At 38.4% G+C, this 18,131-nt stretch overlaps 1 protein-coding gene across 4 annotated transcripts in view; it reads right to left on the bottom strand.

Annotated features, from left to right (window-relative positions):
* Positions 1-18,131, bottom strand: part of TIAM2 (TIAM Rac1 associated GEF 2) — a 169,082-nt gene that overhangs the window by 128,920 nt on the left and 22,031 nt on the right. For all 4 annotated transcript variants that reach the window (XM_042825794.1, XM_042825807.1, XM_042825801.1 and 1 more), the window contains exon 2: positions 7,091-7,232. The gene's annotated coding sequence lies outside the window, so the exon portion shown is untranslated. The remainder of the gene's footprint in view (positions 1-7,090; positions 7,233-18,131) is intronic.

Consider the following 18,131-nt stretch of genomic DNA (forward strand, 5'->3'; position numbering starts at 1 on the left):
ATCACAACCTTCCTTCAAGTGAAACTTCATGTGCTATAAAAATATATATTACTTTCTTCAGGTAAATGAAAAAGATGCCTAGTACTGTTACCTAGGAACTATGGAATCATGAAGTACACACATGCTGTGTAAATAATCAAGCCATCTTAAAACATTACAAATTTCCCATTGACTTCAATAGGGACATAATTTCATCCATTGTGCCAACTCATAAAGCAGAAAAGGGCAAAGAAGAAACTTTGAAATATAAATCTAAAAATAATAAATAAGTTTGCTTTAATCACTGCTTCTGATGGCTTTGATCTTCCATGCAATTTCTGCCCCTCCCTCTAATACACCAGCAAGCTGAAGGTTCAGTGCATAAATAGCTGATCTATCTTACATTACAACAGTTTTGGATCATGCCCTATCCTTTTCATTTTTCAATTACCAGCAAAACCAAATACAATAAATCTTACAAACCTGTATTTTAATAATGCAGGAAGAGATCTACAACATTAAAGCTTAGTTTTGTGGTGACTCACGCAGTGACAATCTGGAGCACTGCATATCCTTTTTTTAAATTTTATTTATTTGTTTTTAAGGCTAGTTCACTAGCAATTGGTGTGCAGGATACCATATCAGAGATACAGGACAATGGGTGGCAACATTTGTTTTCTATTCAAAATCTGTTCTGGTCACAAATGAAAGGGTGTTTTGCAATTATACTGTCACCTCCTCAGATGTACTTCAGAAACTTCAAAGGAAGAACACTTCTGGAAATCAAATGGCTTGGGAGGCCCAAAGGGAGGAAATATACCTAAGGGCCAAATGTTTGTCATAAGATAATAGATTCTGACAAGAATTGTTACTTATTTACAAACTAACCACTTACGTGAACCTAGATAGCAACTGTGTCCATGCATGTAAAGCAGAGCTTTCACACAATACCTAAATAAATTAGCTGAGGCTACATTTACCCACCCAGTCAAGTAAAAAGTAAATGCGATATTTTCTTAAAAATTCAAACATCTAAGAAAAGAAAATCCAAATTAAACTTTTATATTGCCCACAATGCTTTTGTGAGACCTTAAACATTGTGCAAGACAAGAAAATGTGGACAAGAACTATTCAGTATGTTTTGAAGGGAGGATACTCAAATATTCACTGTTCTTCATTTCTTTTTCCTGTGTCCTATATTTCCAAAATCATTTTACTATCCTACCTAACATTATCCTGTATTATACAATTAGTGATTTTGAAGTATGTCATTCTCCAGTATGAATGTATAACATAGTTTTTAAGAAACTAGTTCTACATGTAAATTCATATGAAGATGTAGATGTGCTTTTGCACATCATAAACTCCAATCTTCTGAACTGATTCTTATTTGCAAGACTAGTAATGGACTACACACAGTAATAACACAGAATCTCACCTAGATGTTTCTGTGACTGAATTGAACAAGAACAAAATGGTAGGTTCTGGATAGTTGTCCAGCAGGGAGAAAACAGGACCAAGTAACATCACCTTACACGAGCATCTTCCCACTGCCAGGTAATAGAGATCATGTGGTCAACACCAAGGCTCTCAAGGCTACTGAAAGAGAGGTTTTGGGTGGACTCTAGGACAAAGGTGAAACTTCCTAAATAGGAATGGCATAGTATTTTCATCTGGAGTTGGTCAAAATCTCAACATTTCACAGACACATTTTGTGAAATGTTTTCTTTAGGGAAATTTTCCAGGAACTCTCACATTCTCCAAAACCTATGGGATGTAGGAAATGGAATCCAGTTCCCTTCTTTGTCCAGTCCTGAAAAAATGTGCAATAAAAAGACCCCAAGCACTGTCAGTCAGAGTACAGACAGAAGATGTAAGTCTTGCAACTCCAGGGCTGTAGCCACCATGCCTATGATCCACGCACTTCCCAAATTGAAAATCTCATGTTGCCACCTGGAAACAAATATTTCAATACATTTTAACGCATCATATAGAGAAAACCTTCAAAAGGTTTTCCTCTATTTTCAACACAGAGCAGAAATTAATGGAGAAACCTTAAAGTTTCCTTTAAACTCCTCCTGCCACTGCTCTTCTCCTGAAGTGGGCTCTTCAGAGCTCCCACACATCCATTATCTGAGCCACTATATTGAAAGAGACAGGCTTGGATGTGACTGTGCTCTGCTGTGGTTCTTCTGCAGTGAACACAAAGATATACATAAGGCTGTAACCCTTCAGCAAACAGAAGGCTACTGCTGGCAGTTCATGCTACTCATAAGAAAAATAGTATCTCCAGGTTTTTGGAAAGTGATGTAGGAAAGTTCTGATGAATTTAAGAAGGAAAAAAAAAAAAAAAAGATGACTTCTGATAAATATGTGTAGATTCAGTGGTATTACACAGTAAGGTTTTGCAGGATGTCAGAAAAAGAGAGCAGAAGTGAGAAATTACTTTCATAAGGAGAGTACATTTTTCTGGGAGCAGACTGACAGAAGCAGCTGTCAGTATTTCAGTCAGGGATTTTCATATCTTCTTGATTACAGTACTAAGGTTCAGGTGGGAGAATAACCACCTACCCTGACTGACCGTCAGCTCAGTCAGAATGAATCCCAGAGAAATATCAACAGTCAAATACTCTTCCTGCTCTTATATTTAGGCAGACAGCATCATTGCTTGTGGTCAAAGTCCTGTCATACCAACCAGGAAAAGCTGCTGTGAAGTACCAATCACGCTACCCACACCACCTCCCTGCCACCACACATAACAGCAAAAGAGGAAGGAGCCATTCTGCATGAGGATTCTCTAATAAGCAAGCTACTTTTCAGTGAATGCAAAGCAGAAGCAAGCACAGGCTGAGCTGTTGGTTGATGTCCAGAAGCACCCCATGGCATGCTTGCAACAGCTCCATAGGGCCAAAGTGGCACCTTCCATCTCATCTTGCCAGCAGGACCAGGATATGAGTGTCAAACTGAATGTATGCAGCAGGGAGAACTGCTCTGTTGCTGGAGGGTGGCATCATTAAACACTGTTAGGCACACCTAACTTTTCAGTGTCCTCTTTCATAATGCTGATGGCCTCTGCTGACAGCACAGTCAAGCTGTGTGGCAGTGGACGAATGAGCCACGGCTGAAAACACAGAGGAAACTGGTAAATTCATGTACATCTAGAAAATAACTATAGGTAATAAGCATAGCGAGCCTACTTTGGAGATATAAACAATATTTCAAGTCCTCAGGGCCTTTAGATTCCCTTTCAGGTTTACATTGTAAAAAAAAAAAAAAAAAAAAAAAATACACAGATTGATTTATTTCTATTTTTTTAGGCAATCAGTAACATACTTCTGAGTTTCTTCACAGTTGTCTGTCAGATCAGAAATTATCTCCTGAATACAGACCTAACCAGCAGGCCACAAAGCTTCATCAGTAGACTGCACCTTTCTTCTGCTTCTTCCTGCCTATTTTGAACCTACTGGATTTTTTTAAACTACAATTCAACTTTAGTCACAAGGGCTTGCCCAAAAAAGCCAGAAAGTTTCTTTCTGCTAGATCCATGCCTTTCTTCACATTAACTGTAAACATACTCTGTTGCTTCTGATATTATATATTGCTAAAAGAGTTAAGACTGCTCTGTTTCATGGCTTCCACCAAGCACTGGTGCATATCCTCCCCTCACCTTTGATTAGTTTCCTTGATCATTCCATGACAAATCTGCAAATCAGTGTGCTTGGAGGGGGACATGGGGACATGGATCTGCAGATTTCTGTTTGTCATTTCCTCAACTAATCAACCATACAATTAAGACTTTCACTTGGAGAGGAGATAAAGAATCAAGCCTTGCTTTTAATTACTTCAACCTATGAACAATTTGTTACAAGAGTCTACAGATGGAGTTATGATTGTATCTTAATCAAACATCTGAGTCTTACTGCATATCTTACTGCATATGCCAGCAATGTTGGGAAATAATTAAACAGCTTCTACAGTAAGCACACAGTGATCTACTTATCTCAATTAGACATCAGCTTCGCTTCAAAAGAAACTCCTCTGGAAAAGCAGGTGTCCATCGTCCTCAGGCTAAACCACCACTGAAGATCCAGTGTGAAAACAAACATACAGCAAGGTACTTCATTCCTAGCACCCCTAGCATGCTTGTATCTCTCTTGTAATCGTCTCTCAGCCTAACTCAGGTCTCCTACACCTTGTACCACAGAACACATCACTTTCCAAAGCAACTTTGAAGCTGGTGTCAACTAAGGACAAAGTTATATAGAGAGCATCCAAAGGAGGGCTACAAAGATGGTGAAGGGTCTGGAGGGCAAAGCATATGAGGAGGTCCCTGAGTTTCTTCAGCCCAGAGCAGAGGAGCTGAGGGGAGCCCTCAAGGTGGTTGCAGCTCCTCACAGGGAGTGGAGAGGCAGACCTTTCCTCATGAGACCAGGTTTTAAATCACTTCTATCTCCAGAACATTCTTTGATGGAATAACTGACAAAGTTCAAACGGTTATTAATACTATCAAGAGCCTGAATAACCTCTCTTGTACCAGGTGTCTTCTGTAGCAAAATTCAGCTACAATGCAGAAAGAATGAAACTTTTTACTGTGATTCGCTGAGTCATTTCAGGTTGTAAAGAAGAACATATGGCACTTGTGAGCTTTCCTCGTTACCTTTGATTTTTTTAATTAGATTCCTGTGCAAGTCAGTCTGCTGGCCTACAGCTGTAGACCCCACGTTACAAAGCAACCTTAGGAGTCCCACTGTTCTGTCTGATAGAAACCACTACGTCAGGAAACTGCTGCAGGCACTGCTCCTGCTGCTTCTACCCTAGGAACTGGTCAGTAGGTAATTAACACTGCAGAATTAAAGGGATAGTCCAAAAACGCAGCTACGCCTTAACCAAAATGCAAATTAACGCTTTAATGCATTACATTGCTTTGTAATTTTAGGATGCTTTTGGTATCTTTATCATTAGGAAATGTATGCCGTAATTTTCTCTTCTATGTCTTCACATGGTTCTTAAATTCACCTTATGCTACTGACAAACTTGCTCTAGGCTTTCTCTGCCATTTGGAAAGCTGCAGATGATCACAGGCAAAATGAAATTAACAATTCTGTTAAGAAACCTGAAGAATTTGCAAGGCAACAAACAGTGCATCTACATCATGGCACTGAAACATGGCAAAAAGAATCAACAGGATCACATGGTTGTGGCACCCGATCTCCCAGCAAGCCTCTAGTCTTGGTAAACTTTAGAATCAGGATCAAACAAAAATAAAATCTTTTTCTTTTGCTGTTGTTTGTTTATTTTAGAAAGAACCTCCAGAAGACTTCCATGGTGAATTATGACTTTTCATGAATGCTGCAGTGTACAGTCTCAGTGACACTTGTAACCTGAGGCAGCAAAGCATGGCACAATACACTGGAACAATACATTGGTTACATTAATCACAATGGCATAGTATCACAGCTGTCCTTTTTTTAAAGTCAATGTGAATCTGGCAGTTCTGCAGTTGTTTATACTGCTTTATTTTTTTGAGTAGGGAAGTCTTAAAAATTCAGAAGAGCTTCAAGACTGTTGTAGTCATGTTCAAAATATTCATTGCTCTTGCAAATCCATCCTGATTCAATAATATTTCCTGAACTTATGAGCTAGTATTAAAAATAACCTCTTTTACAAAAGATTAAGTTAAATAATTTACAAATCAAACAACAAAAAAAGTAGAGCTCATGCATATTTTCTTCAGTGGCATGGGTGCCCGAAGTTCCTTTCAAGTTGCAGGACTCTTAAGTCATTTAAAACTGTAACAAAGCTCCAACACAAACTGATTTTAAAAATGATTAGTTACAAAATAAACAACATATTTTCTTTTAAATGTTTGAATATCGTATAATAATCAGTGCTAAGAGTCACCTGCACATCAGTCACAGAGAAACCTGCAACTTGGAGTTCACTTGCTTATTCAGCATCAATTTTTCTTACAACAGTTTGTCAGGAGAGAAAAGCAATCCTGTTGCAGCACAGGAAGGGTCACAATCCCTCCAACACTGCACCCTTTTTTTGTCAGTGGATGTGCTGAAGATGGTGTTACACAAACTCCTGGGGAATGAAGATGAACTAGATGCATCATATTCAGCCCTGCTTTCTATGACTTTGTAATGTGCAGAAATGCCTACAGGCCTGAACTTCTCAAAGGGTGACGTTATTAGGGCTATGCAGTTGGCTATTGCTTTAAAGCTCAAACACACCTATGTTCTGTGTTAATTAGTAGTGTACACAGCATTATACATAGTATGATAGTGAGGAAACACTTTTTTCTAAGTGATAATAGCAAACAATACTAAGGAATTCAAAATATAGAAAAGTTAAATAAACGTTCTCCCATCACTATTTCATAAAACACTATGATTAGTGTTAAATTACACTTATGACAACCCCTTTGCTTCAAATCAAAGGGAGTGAAGGAAACCTAAGCACTGTTGCACCATGTCTTTCAAACCCACACCAAAACCCAGACCAAGTCTCTCTCATATGCCATGCATAAGATCTGTGAGTAGGGCAGAAAGACATCTGATAATTAGCAGAACTAAAACACTGCTCTATGCTTTGAGGAGAGAGATATCAGAAATAGGGTCTCTCTTTGACGGCAATTTTCTAATTCTGGAACAACATAGACTGCACCAGAAACTGCTCATCCACTCCATCTCATCTAATAGACAAGCATTTTCCACATCATAACACTCTAAATAGCAGAGCAGGAAAAAGCCTAAACCCTTCCCCTTCCCTCCTTCAGAAAACTGCATCTATGCTATTTACAGATTTGAACTCTTGTCTGTACAGAAGTTTTGTAAATATAGCCAATTTCAAAGTCAAAGTCATTAAGAATTGAATCAGTGCCTTGAAAAAAAACCCAGCTCGGATGACCTCCATTTTCCCTCCTCAGTACTAGTGTTCAATACTTGTTGACTCTAAACCCTCAAAGGCACCCAGCCAATATGAAATCTAAGTCTCAGGGACTAACCCAGAATTTAACCTGGCTGTATCTAGACCTTGGCCTATAACTCTCATAATCCAGTTTATTCATTCAAAAATAAGCAAACCAACAAAATATAAACAAACCAACCTTGCATAATTATTTGTGCTCTGCATGCCTTCCTTCTCTCTGCATCCTGGAGCAAAAACACAAGGGTGGGATGTATTCCTAAACACTGCCCTTGTTGCTCAATGAGCTGAAGATTTTTTGCTGTTTTCTTACTGCTGGCAATCTGAAAAACAAAAAGCATTTTGTTAACATGTGGATGCCAGGGTACATTAGAAATAAGTTCAGTTCTGAACCACTGCCAGCTAAACCATAAACCTCTCACACGCAGACAACTCACCCAAGAAGAGTAACTAGAAGCACCTTCACCGAACTGATACATTAGTTCAGCACTCATGAGCAGCAGCAAAAAACTTCAGAAACCAGCAACACAACAAATGTCAACATGTGCCTCAGAGGAATATTTGTTGAGCCATCCTGGTTTGCTGTAAGGAGGAGATCTGCGCTGCAATAACTCCATTATCCCCAACCAATCCACTTGACCAGGAAAGAAAGCTTCAAAGGAGCCATCATCAGCATGGAGTCCTTCTACAGCAGAGGCACTGACTGTGAATAGTGCCTACCAAATCCCAGCCATGACCTCATAAAATAGCCATGCTTTAGCTACAAAGATCTATGCAAGGTTGCTTGCAGCAGCCCAGCCACGCTCCTGAGAACAGCATTCTGTTTTTGAGCAGACAGATACAGACTAACCTGCTGCTCTTCTATCCGCACCACTTGAAAACAGTAAGACAGAAGATATCACTTATCTACTTGTTCCATATGATTACACTGGAGATAGTGTCTAACTGAGCTCCCCAAAGCTGGCAAGGAAAACTTCTTGCTCTACAAATTCTGTTGTCTTCATACTGCAAACTGTCAGACTGTATTACAATACTTGCTGTGATGTTTAAATTGGCATGGCTGATTTTCAAGAGCTTCTTCACGGCACACAGAACCTTGTCATAACAAATATCCTTATTTTTACAACATTTTAACTGACAAACTACAGCACAACTAAAACTAAGAATTTTTTCCTACTTCAAAAGGCAGATTTCACTGACAAGCCAGGTGATAGAATCAGCATATAACAAAATAGACTCTCAATTAAAGCAGTACATGTAAAATAGGAACTAGTGGTTGCTCTTGCATTTAAACAGTCAAGCAAAAAAAAAGAGCTAGATAGAACTACATGTTTTCTTTTACTAAGACAATTTAGTAGGATTAGAGCATGTTCCTACTTTGCAATAGTCTCAAAATGACTTCACTGAAAAACAAAGACTGCCCCACTAAAATAAAATGCAGACAAAATAGCAAGTAATACAAGCAGCAAAGCCACAATACAAAAGGGACAAATTAACAATGGGTCAGTAAAATAAGGAGCAGTATCAGGCTGTAAGTTACACCCAAAGGAAACATGAGTAATAAGGCTTAAGTAATATTCTTCTCCACTGTTATCATAAAATCCACTTGCAAATTTCCTTCTACAAAACAGAGAATTGCCCTGCTGTGGGAAGGAGCAGATAGCTATCAACACCAAACATTTAGAGCGCACAACACCAAAATGGCGATGGACTTCAGGTAACAACATTGCTGACCTATGCAGCATGGATGACTTCTGTTGCAAAGCTCATAGAGTTGCTAACATGACCGCTGTACTTTTGCCATACTGTGTTTTCCTTCCCCATCAGGTGCTTCTCAAAAGAGACAGTTCTTCATTAACTGTGGTACCTAGCTCCTGACCAGCAATTAAAACTCAGAAGATGTAAACAGCAGCTTGTTTTCACCTACATGAATCTTTCCAAAATTCCTGAAATTAGAAGTGCTCTATTCCTTTCCAGGTTTCAGCTCACAGCAGAGAGTTGCTTGGGTATATTCCCTTTCCTGCCTTAACCCATTGCCATCTCTTCACAGATGGAACTTCTTTACTAACGCTTTGGCAGGAATAGAGAGTAATGCAAGAGCTAGGAGAAGCTAAACACAAACTTGTGTCAGTGTGCACACAATTTCAGCAATGTAGAGCTGAACTCTGTACTCAGTGTAAACCTGATTCTGCTGGATTTTCATTGGCCCTAGCATTGGAGAAATGTAGTTGGCTGTATGCTAATTACAGCGGTGATGATCTCGCAATACTAAAACTCGTTTATCCAAGGTTTGTAAATGTACAGCCAAAACATTTCAATGTGGGTAAAAACTGGAAGAAATGAGAGTACTATGTTTATAGCAGGCAAATGGTGTAATACTTAAGATAATGAAAGAGTCAACTTATGAGAAAGTAACACAATACCTCCCTTCCAGTCAAGCTTCACTCGGAAACTTGTTAAGGTCTACATCCTGTTTCTTGAAAAAAAAAAAACTTACTGGCCAGGAAGGGCCAGTTTTTCTGAAGTGTTCCCAACACTCCCAGTGAGCTAACTGTCAGAGAGGTCCTAATGTCCCTCCTCAAAATGTCCACCAAATGTTGAAAGAAGTTTGCCACTGTCAGCAAAAACTTTGCAGCAATTCTGTGCCAGCTCTGTGATAGCATTTCCCCATATTTGCAGAGTCCTTAATAATAACGCTTAATATGAGGAAGCTCCCAATAAAATGCAGCATGTTGCTGCACACATTCAGAGCTTCAGTCATTCAAATATACTTTTATAGCAGGCTAGGGAGAAGTAGACATTACATCAACAATCTTACAACACTCTTCTTACCTCTTTCATAAAACAAACCTCTTAATACCACTTATTCTCATCAAAATTTTAGTCTGGGTAAAGCACTTCTAAAGGAATCAACATGAAAATATCTTCCATGCATCAAAAAATGGAGAAAGGTAACAAAAAGAAAGCAATCAAAAGACAGAATTGCCATATGGAAATAATTCTCACATAAACCTCAAACACACCTCAGAAAGCAGTACAATCCTTCAGTATACTAAAGATGCCAAAATGCAGTGCCATAACATGGTAAATACAACGCAAAAGGATCTGCCATTTAGTTAAGGACAGACAAGTAGGCACAGCTGATTTTTTTTTTTTTTTTTTTTAAACAGAATAACCTGCAGTGAGACAGTAAGCACTATGGTTTTAGAACCAGAGTTTGCCATTAATTTTGTACGTACACTTCTATCTTTCTGCTGTATAAAAGAGGAGTAAACAAATATAAATATCAGCAAATAGTGTGACAGTGAAGATCAGATATAATAACAGGTAAGCTGCTCCTGCTCACAGAAGAAAAAAAAACAAAGGAGAAAAATCTAGCCATTCTAAATGTGCAAATGTACTGAACACAAAGCAGTCAATCAGTCATTCCTAATCTTTGAATGATCAACTGGAAAAAAAAGTAAAAACGAACACCATGTTAATATTATTTACCTTTAATTCACTAGTTACACAAAAACCACTGATCACTGCTGAAAGCTTCTAACTCTCTCAGCAGAAGTTTTAATTAGAAAGATTATCATTGATTAATCCACCTGAGTCACTCTGAAGGTGTGACTGAACAGAGATCATTCCACCTCAGAGAAATGCGCATTAATTAGTACTGGATTAAACTGTTTTCCTCCTCATTCAACTTAAAGTGAAAAAAAAAGAAAAAAAAAAAAAAAGCTCTGCAACACAGCAAGAAAAACCCTTCAGTATTATGCTGCTGAGATACTTTTTATTTTACTTTCCTCTTTAGGAAACTCCATGCTTTCTTGCCCTGGATTTCATAGCCTTCTTTTTAACTTCATCACATTTCTGAAAAATAAACAAACCTAGGCTAGGAGATCAATACATATTTGCAAAGCCTTGCCAAAAACCTGTAGCCATGGATCAGTAAGAAAGGCCAAGCCATGAAGGATAACACTGGTGCTTGATGAGAACATACACAGTGCTATATACATACCACAAATGAAACCAGGCATACTCCCACCCAGAAAGTGAGTTTCAGCATCCCACCTAGGGAGACAATCAAGTAGAAAACCTCATTTAAAACTTTCATCATTTTTCCTTAAGCTCTCAGCTCTCACCAAAAGACCTCCAGCTGCATCTTGGCCTACAGCCTGATCCTGAGTCTTTTACCCTTGAAAAACGGGTAACAGCTCCTTGACCATATTTGTATACCACAATTCACAGTGACCTTAATTTGGTAGAGCTTGCATGTCACCTGTCTTTAAGGTCACAGTTCTGTCTGCTGATGTTCTGATAAGCAAGCAAAATTAGCTAAATTTTCTCTTTTCAGGAAAATGCCCTCTTGGCCTCTACACTAAAAGAAAACATCCCCATCTTATGATCTCCCTCCTCACAGTCCTGTCCATAAACAAGGGAGAGTCCATCTCTTTCCCAGAGGCCTGGAGGCAGAAAGCTGATTCCCAGACCAGTTCTACCAAATAACCCCTCCCACTCCATTTTCCTTCATCCAGGAAGGTTGCCTGCAAGGTGGTGATTCAGCTCTGTGTGCAGGCACAATCCCTCTTTGGTCACCAGATGACATTAGAAAGATAGGTATGAGGGAGACTGGACAGCCAGGTCAGGCAGGTCAGAAAGAGAGAGGCAGAGCTTTGTCTTCCACAGCATCAATTGCATGATTCAGATAATCTCCACTCCTGTGTACACTCCAGATACTTTGCATTATTTACCCTTGTACTTACTTTCAAAGCCCAAGTCACCATGCAGGACACACAGCAGTCCTACAGAGGTTCTGGTACATGGACAGAAAGGATTTTTCCATTGGCCTCTGTCAACTCAATACATAATCAATAAGCGGCGTCAGCAGAAGTGAAGTGAGCAAATCTCATCCTACATCAACATGCCATTTTAAGAGCATCTAGAATAAATCCTTTTCTGGGTCACTTTATTCTGTTGCCACTATGTTTGATGGAGGATGGTTTTGTTCTGAAATCAATTATTCTGAGGTTATTTTGTATACACGCTATGGAAAGAAGAAAATTTGCCTATTTTACTGCAAAGGACTGAGGCCCCAATTGCATCCTATTGTGGCTTTTGACAGTCACAGGACACTCATAGGTCAGTTCAGTGATGCAGACTTAATAACAAGGTGACTGATTGGAAGCACAGAAATACCAAAATTGAGCCTGATCTATTCACAGACAAATGCAAAGCCATGGTTGACCAGTGCTGACAGAAATCAACCTTCAGAGAGCACAAGTGAAGCCCCAGTACCAGCTTGGGACTTCAAAACATTTTTGCAGTGGAGCAACTTAAGAATACAAACATTCCTAGTCAGGCAGAGATCAGTCATAAACACTTTCTGAAATGGAGATGAACTCCCTTATTGTGTATTTAAGGCAACATTATAAATCAGACCATATCTATATAAAGTAACACTGTGGGCTTAAAGCGACAGCGCTGTTATTCTACCTCAAAGCTCAGACTGAGGACCCAGGAGCAACCCACAAACTGTGCTACTGTTCAGGAGTGAACCTGCAGATATGGGAAGCAAAGAAGGAAAAAAGATGAAAGATAGAAAGACTTAAGGAGAATCCATTTGTTTTTTAAACCTTACATTATATTCACTAGAAAACACAAGGAAAGCAAGTACTAAGAAGAAAAACAATGGTAACAACAGAAAGCTGTTTGTCTCCTAAGCAAAATTTCAAAAGAAATTAAAACCTCTGAGAGAAAAAAGAAAAGGTTTCTGTGAAATTCTGCATGAAGCTAACAGAGAAAGCCTAACAAGGGATATGTAGGAAGAAAAGCCTCAGATTCCCATAGTGCTAGCAACATTACCAATGGGCCATTGCTCACATCTAACGGCAGATACAAAATTTAACAGATTTTGACATTACACTTTGCAGACATCATGTTGTCGGATATACTTGAGAATATATAACTTTTCAAAATTATTTTTAAGTATTCCAGTTCCTCTTTTCTAGCAAATTTATACTTTTTGTTTTTTTGTATGTTAAATCATACATAAGAAAATAACTTAGTATTTTAATACTGTATTTTCATCAGGACATTCATAGCCAATATAAAGTAACCAAAATGGTGGAAAGAGTTGACTTCAATATATCAACCTCAAAGACCAAAAGTATGTCTTTTTGCTTAAAATACTTGTGAAAAACGTAGCACATCAGTGTTTAACAGAAACATCAGAATTGTTCCTGCTTACCTCAGCACCTGAACTCCCTGGGAAGTCACCCACCATTAACTCCAGCTGTCAGATAGATAAATGTACTATTCAGCCACTGATTAAATCTTATGTAAGATTTTACAGTGCAGAGACCTTAAAAAATTGTTTCAGCTTACTCTATATCCCTTATGTTGTTTTTTGTTCTTTTTTTTCCAAATTAAAAGCATAAAGCTAGCACTTTTGATAACATTTCCACTCAAGTTTTAAATTAAAAGTGTTTTTCTTGCTTTTAAGGAACAAAGCATGTTCCTTAGCACTAAGAAACAGATCTTACAGAGTACCTTAACAGCCTAATAGTGTATCATGACTGCTGCAAGTTGCTGGGACATCCATGGTAACATTCACCCTTGGCTGTGTGAAGTGAATCTGAAAGTCAACAAAACGCTATCCTTCATCACTGTTACGGCAGCAGATTAGAGCAAGGCTGTAAAAACAACCTAGGTGTTTATACTCAGCAAGCAATTATCTATTTGTTACATTCCTGAGCTATTTCTTAGCCCACTTACTCAGCCAAGACTGAAGGCCGGCAACTGCTTCCCTCTCCACATCCACTTCACCCACCCAAATACAAGCTCTCCTATCCAGAAAAGTTCCTGGTGACTCTCACTAATCACAACTTCAATAGGAGTTTATATAATCAAAAGCATTCCTTCTACAACTGCTTTTATCAGTTAGCACTTCACACTGGGGTGATCATTCTGTGCCTTCTGGGTGAGCTAAGCTTTGAAAAAAAGTTTAAATCACGGAAAGGTGAGAGTCACCAGCACTGTCCAGAAGAGGGCCACAAAAATGATCAGAGGGCTGGAGCACCTCTCCTATGAAGACAGGCTGAAGGAGTAGGGCTTGTCCAGTCTGCAGAAGAAAAAGCCACGGGGTGACCTCATTGCTGCCTTCTGACAATTAAAAGGAAGACTATAAACAGGGTGGAAATCAACTTTTTACATGAGCAGATAGTGATAGGACAAGCAGGAATGGTTTTAAACAAAAGGAGAGAAGACTTAGATTAGAAGTCATGGGGAAGTTTTCACTGAGAGGGTCATAAGATGCTGAAGCAGGCTGCCCAGACAGGTTGTGGAAGCCCTGTCCATGGAGGTATTTAAAGACAAGTTGGATGGGGGACTGGGCAGCCTGATCTGATACTTGATCTAGTGGTTGGCAATCCTACTTGTGGTAGGGGGCTTGGAACTTGACAATCCTTCCAACCCAAGCCATTCTATGCTTCTACGATACTATGATTCTATTATATCATTATAAACCTGAAAAAACAATAAAAACAGAGGAGAAAGGATCACAGACTATACGAAGTCTTCAGGATCCTGAATGGAGAAATGCTGATATATCTGTGGCCACTTCATTCCCATCCTTCAAAACTCCTCAGACAGGCCTTTGTTTTGCCACCAACCTCAACCATCAGACTCTCTCAGAGCTATGACTTTAAAATAGCAAAGTTTTACTGTTAAAATTCTAAAAACTGGCAGTCCCAGAGCTCCACTGCAAACTGGGAGAAAGAAAGTTAAAAGACAAAAGTTAATGTTCTTTGGGGATCACCTCTCATCCTGTGCACTACTGAGAGCGGGATATGGAGCAGACAATACATTCTAGTCCTAGCTTTGTCAGAAATTACTGCATGAATGACTACAGTAGTGAATGAATGAAGCAGTGATTTCAACTGCTTTTTGATTATTCTTAGGTATGTGTTGACATAAAGCTCTACTGAATTTGGAAGACCATTAAATACCGTGATAATTTCATCTCTGACAAAAGCAGAGGCAGATGGCACTGCGGGGCTGCCCAGTCTGGCACTCAATACCACCAATCATATTCTCTACCCCAACCACATACAGAGGCTAGCACAGTTGAAGCACATTTTATATAGTGGGCGTACTAAAAGATGTTATCAGTAAGCATTTAATCGACTCTTGAGAACATGCAAGTAATGATTTTTATTTATTTTTTAAACCAACCTACTCAAGTTAGTGAATTTGATTTTATTTCCATGAGGCTACAAAAGCCATCCTGACTCCCCTCTCTACTTCCCAAAGGTATAACTACTCTTTTAAGGAATGGCTGGCTAAACAAGGTTGACAAACCTTTCTGATTTTTGTGAAGCATTCGTTCAAAAGCTTTTGGAGTTATTCTGCTGAATTTTTTTCCAAGAGGTTTCAGCCTGAGGCAGGAAAAAAAAAAAAAAAAAAAAAAACACTAGAATATTTTTCATATGAATGTCTGAAGGCTGGCAAGAACTAAACACAGGTGAAAATACTATATTAAAACAGAATATAGAAGGCATGCTTAAAGGTACTCCTGCCACCTCCACCTACAATGTTTTTAATATAAATATTGAATAAAGCAATTGGAAGCACAAAGGCATATCAGAATAGCTTTAAATATAATGTCTCCTCCCTCCTTTTTGTTGTTATTGCTTTACACAGGGGAAGGCAGGAGTACAGTAGATTTAGCCATGCAAAATAAGAAACATTACTTTGTGTCCTGCAGTAACACAGGATTTTCTACGCTAAACAATGCAGCTTTATCACAATCTTCATTATCCATGGTAAAAAAGATAACCCACTAACTTCTAAAAAGGAATTCTGAACCAAGTTACATATTACTTCTACAAATCACAGTAGGTCTTGAACCTACCAACCCATCTGACCTGATTCCTAAACAAGTATGTACCCTAAATCACCTCTGATGCTAAGAGGGTAGTGGTAGGACTAGACTCTTATCCAAAAGACAACACAGACTGTAACTAAGTAAAGACTCTTCTGGAGATAATTCTCTCCACTATTCACACAGGGAGACTGGAAGCCCATGCTCCTCTTTTGGGCACCTCAGGCAATTGCCTACCTAAACCACAAAGTATGCTTACTACTTTTTTTTGAGCAATAACAAAAAATACATATATTTTTTCCAATGGAAATGTAGATTTAAGGGCTGATACCCTGGTAAAACTGAAAGTTATAATGAATTCCAGGATTCAATCAAGTACTCCATTCTTGAAAAACACGATAATGAAAGACTTATATAAGAAATTTGGTAGTAATAACTTTGGGGTCAAATCCATAGTGATTTTTTTGGCAAAGCTTCCACTGACGACACTTAAATGTGATTTCGGTGGGTGTTCTGCCTGAGCAAGGGCTGTATATTTAAGTCACCCCATTCCCAGTATTATGTAGTGTCAACTAGTCACAAAACCTAGCATTATTTAGATCACTTGCATGCCAGAATCTCCAATTGCAGGGTGCAAAACCCAGCAGGAAACATTGATCATTCCCTTAGTAGCAAACAAAAAAGCAACTTTTTTCTTGGCTTTCTTATTACATCTTTTACCTTCTAGAATAGCAATTGCTTTTTTTAAAACATAGATTTGCACAGTATTCAATTTGCAAGTTTCCCTATATAGATGTAAATTTACTGAAATATCTGCTCACAAAATCCAAAACCCAAGGGTGGAGACCTAAAAATAAATGTTTGTAGTTTAAGATCTTTTATATCCATACATGATAATAAATCTGTTTAACCTCTGGTGAAGAAAGGGAAGAACAGGAAAATCATAAGCGCACAGAAAATAAAAATGTGTGTCTTTTGCATTACCCTGCACAAAATTGTATAGATACTTCCACGCAACCACTTGGCTAAATGTTTCAAATGTTGGTTTTTCAAAAGTATTTAGCCATATAAACTATCCTTTTGTTTCTGTTGGCTCCAAATGTTCCTAGGCTCATGAATTCTTCCTTCCATCTTATTATTCAAGAAAACACAGCCAACATTGCCTTTATGGAGCAAGAAAAACCCGAGTATCATTTTCCAGTTAACTCTTCTGGATCTATCTTGAAGTGAATACAGCAACAATTACGGGCCAGGTTCTCTAATCATTGCATTGCATCAAATGACTACCATTTAATAGTATTTTATTTCCCAGATAGTACCACAGAAAAGTCTCCACAGTTAAAAGGCAAACTCAACTCACAAGAGTTGCGGAGAGCACTCTAATAATTTATAGTGGTCTACATAATGCAAAAACAATAAGCGGTAGTAGGCAATGCTTACTGCACTACTGAATGCCACAATCCTCAAAATATTTCCAACAGTGCTTCTCTTTTTAAATTAAATTACTCCAGTAAATCAGACCAGATACTGATCTTTCATCATCCAAATTCAGTGAACACAGACTTCATCAGTATTTCTACTCTGTGCTTTTAAACAACTATAAAATGAAATTTTATAATTGCCTTCTTTTTTCATTCTTTTGTACTGCTTCTCTAATCTGAGATATCAGTGACTATAGATCATTTCTCTGTATTTCTGTATTTTCCACTTGTTTAATGTCACATTTGAATGATGAATTTGTGATGTATTTATTCTCACTGCACTGTTAATGACTTCACAGCCAACAGTTATCACTGAGTGTCTAAACGAGTCAATGAAGTGGCAGCTTCCGAAACAAACCATTCTATGATTCTATGATTCAAAGGAATTTACTACACTGCAGTACAAAATGCTGAGGTTTGCCCTCTTAAATGCCACATGAGCTCTGTTTGTGAGTCTTTCCCTTCACTCTCAACTTTCCTTCATACTGTATTCTTCAGAAGCTGAAGAGCTAGTGAGACGGGACTTGACATGACTCCAGACAGAAACACAATTTCACTGTCTCATTTTCTCTGACAGAGCTGAGGAACCAACTCAGTGACATAGAATTGAAATTTACATATTGCTGTTTTTCAGAAGAAGCACTGCCCATCCCAGCAACTCCTGGATTAAGACCTATCATTCAAACTGCAAAAATATAAGCTTATGACTTGATTCATTAGTCAGAGAAATGTGATGTCTTCCAATGTTAAGGAATGTGACAATAACAGCAAATCCTAATGCTGCCTGATAAATGGCAGGCAATTCTCCATATAAGGTGAAAAATGTGTTACAGCAGCTTGTAGAGAACTGTTAATTCTTTTCCCGTTCTTAA

This window comes from Centrocercus urophasianus, unplaced genomic scaffold (genome assembly GCF_019232065.1).
Source record: "Centrocercus urophasianus isolate 14NV4802_14NV808 unplaced genomic scaffold, USGS_Curo_1.0 seq_10, whole genome shotgun sequence".
NCBI classification, from domain to species: domain Eukaryota; kingdom Metazoa; phylum Chordata; class Aves; order Galliformes; family Phasianidae; genus Centrocercus; species Centrocercus urophasianus.